General features: G+C 37.6%; 1 pseudogene; it reads right to left on the reverse strand.

Moving 5' to 3' along the window:
* Nucleotides 1-666: 666 nt before the first annotated feature.
* LOC145625369 (secreted RxLR effector protein 161 pseudogene) lies at nucleotides 667-1,317 on the reverse strand (annotated as a pseudogene).
* Between the last annotated feature and the right edge of the window lie 2,005 nt (nucleotides 1,318-3,322).

Genomic DNA, 3,322 nt, shown 5'->3' on the forward strand with positions numbered 1-3,322 from the left:
TTGATTGTTTCTTGAGATTTTGACGAGGGGGAACTAGCCAAACTTGCTTTGGAACCTCCTTTCCTTCCTCCTTTCCTTCCAGTTCCAGCCTTTCTCACCATTGTTGCTTGTCTAAGCTTCGAAGAATTGATCTTGTAGAGAGAGAAGTTGAGAATTTTTGATGAATGATGAATAATCACGGAGCAAGGAAAGGGAAGCAAATATATAGCAAGAGGAATTATAGAGACAATCAGAAATAAAATCAGAGGATCAGAAGATATTTGGAAGTTATTTTAATTTGGAAATAACTTCCATAAATGAACAACTGCCCATAATTGCAACTGTCAGAACAAATTGCCGTTGGAGGAAAATAACTGCCATATTTAAAAGATTTTAAAATCAAATAAGAATATAAAAAATATTTTCTCACGGTTTAATTTGAAATTAATTTCAAAATTAATCCGTTTGTATTTGCTGCTGTTTCCTCTGCTGGTAGGGTTACTGAAACAGTTGCTCATCTGTTCAATATGGCCTTCAATCCTGAAAGTGATTAGCTGCAATATTGCTCACATAGAGATAAGCAATTAACATTGAGATAATAGACAGATTGCAAAGGTATGATGCACGCACACATTTAAAGAATACTTAATTAGCCAATCATTGGGGAAAACAGCTGAGAGAGGTCTCTTAGTTTGACCTAGTCAGACCTAACATGACTCTAAACTTGTAGAAAGACTCTTTACCCAATGGCTTAGTGAAGATATCTGCAATTTGTTCTTCACTGTTGCAAAAACTCAGCTCTACAAGACCTTTCTCAACATTATCTCTTAGGAAATGATGTCTTATCTCAATATGCTTTGTCCTGGAATGCTGCACAGGATTCTTAGAAATGTTAATAGCACTTGTATTATCACATAAAATAGGTACATTTTCATAGAAAATACCAAAATCTTTCAACTGGTTTCTTATCCACAACAGCTGGGAGCAGCAAGCTGCAGCAGCTATGTATTCAGATTCTGCTGTGGATAAAGCAACAGAATTTTGTTTCTTTGATCCCCATGAAATCAAGCAGGGACCTAAGAAATGTGCCATACCAGATGTGCTCTTTCTGTCTACTAGGAATCCAGCATAATCTGCATCTGTGTATCCTAATAGTTCAATTGAACCACCTTTGGGGTACCACAAGTACAGATCATCTGTTCCTACTAAGTATCTAAGTATTCTCTTGACAGCCTTTAGGTGAGATTCTTTGGGATTGCTTTGAAAACGTGCACACAATCCCACAGAAAACACTATATCTGGCCTACTAGCTGTCAAGTAGAGAAGAGAACCAATCATACCTCTAAACAGTGTAGCTTCCACACTCTCTCCTTTATCATCACTGTCTAGCTTTGCATTTGTAGGTATTGGAGTTGCATATGATTTACTGTCTTGCAATCCATACTTCTTGATTAGTTCCTTTAGATACTTCTGTTGATGTATCATGATCCCATCAACTGTTTGCTTGATCTGCAATCCTAGGAAGAATCCTAGTTCTCCCATCATGCTCATCTCAAATTCACTTTGCATCAGATCTGCAAACTCACTGGGTGGAAGACTTGTCCTGAAAGTTTTCTGTTCCCCCTAAGGTGTTGCTTTCTCCATTTACTTGGGGACCTCCATCCTCATGAGTATCTACTTGTTGAGGATCTCCTTCATTGTGACCAAGTCCTTCACCAGCAGCATCTGGTGAACCAGTATGTGAACCTGGTTTTTCTAAGGAAACATCAGTTGATTCTCCTGTAAAATACAAAAGTCCTATCTCATCTAAGTCATCAACCTGCACATTCTCACAACACATATTAAATTCATCAAAGACTACATGAACACTTTCTTCAACACACAAAGTTTTCTTATTGAATACTTTATATGCCTTACTGTGAGAAGAATAACCAAGGAAAACAGCTTCATCACTTCTTGGATCAAATTTATCCAAGTTGTTCTTACCATTATTATGCACATAACACTTACAACCAAAGGTTCTGAAGTATGCTATGTTTGGTTTCCTTCCTCTAAGAAGTTCGTATGGAGTCTTCTTCATTTGAGGCCTTAACATCAACCTATTTAACATGTGACAAGCTGTATTTACAGCTTCTGCCCAAAAAGACTTGGGGAGACAACTCTCAATGAGCATTGTTCTTGCCATTTCTTCCAAAGTCCTGTTCTTCCTCTCAACTACTCCATTTTGTTGAGGAGTTCTTGGGGCAGAGAAATTGTGAGAAACTCCATGTTCCCTGCAGAATTCTATGAAGCTAGAGTTATCAAACTCTGATCCATGATCAGATCTTATGGCAGCCAGTTGATGATTGATCTTGTTCTGAACCTGCTTTACTAATACAATAAACTCATCAAAAGTTTCATCTTTAGAAGACAGAAATAGAGTCCATGTGTATCTGGAATAATCATCAACAATGACACACACATATCTAGAACCATTTCTACTTTGGACTCTCATGGGTCCACATAAATCAATATGAATAAGTTCTAGAGGTCTGCTGGTACTGATAGTTTTCTTTGGCTTAAAAAAGGATTTGACTTGTTTCCCTTTAGCACATTCTTCACAAACTCTATCTGCTTCAAACTTGATGTTAGGCAGGCCTATCACCAATTCTTGAGACCTGAGTTTGTTAAGAAGTCTAAAGCTGACATGTCCCATCCTTTTATGCCAAAGCCACTGGTCCCTATCAGAAACAGCACTCAAACAGATGGACTTGTTCTCAGGGATTTGGTTTAAATAAGTAATGTAAACGTTTTCATGTCTGAATCCCTGGCAGACAAGTTCATTTGTTTGCAAATTCACTATGTGACAAAGGTTGTCTTTGAACTCAACTTTATTACCTTTATCACATAATTGTGAAATACTCAAGAGATTATGTTGTAAACCATCAACATAATATACATCACTAATAGCATGGGAAAGTGACTTACCAACCTTACCAATTCCAAGAATGGTACCTTTGCTGTTATCACCAAAAGTCACCTTTCCCCCTTCATGAGCTGTAAGTGAGAGAAACTGTTTTCTATCCCCTGACATGTGTCTTGAGCAGCCACTGTCCAAATACCAGTAGGTATTGTCTCTCACTTCAGCCTGCACAGGAAAAATTCAAACGTTAGCTTTAGGAACCCAAATCTTTTTGGGTCCCTTTCCAACAACAGATTCAAGCAAGTCTTTTCTAACCCAAATCTGTTTAACATTTTTTTCATTTTTATCCAATCTACTTTTCCTGTCTTTACACTCATATTTCTTATGGCCATTCTTGCCACAATGATAGCACACATGCATGTCTTTCGCTAAGACATACTT

Source organism: Chenopodium album, chromosome 3, assembly GCF_948465745.1.
Source record: "Chenopodium album chromosome 3, dcCheAlbu1.1, whole genome shotgun sequence".
Classification (NCBI taxonomy): Eukaryota; Viridiplantae; Streptophyta; class Magnoliopsida; order Caryophyllales; family Amaranthaceae; genus Chenopodium; species Chenopodium album.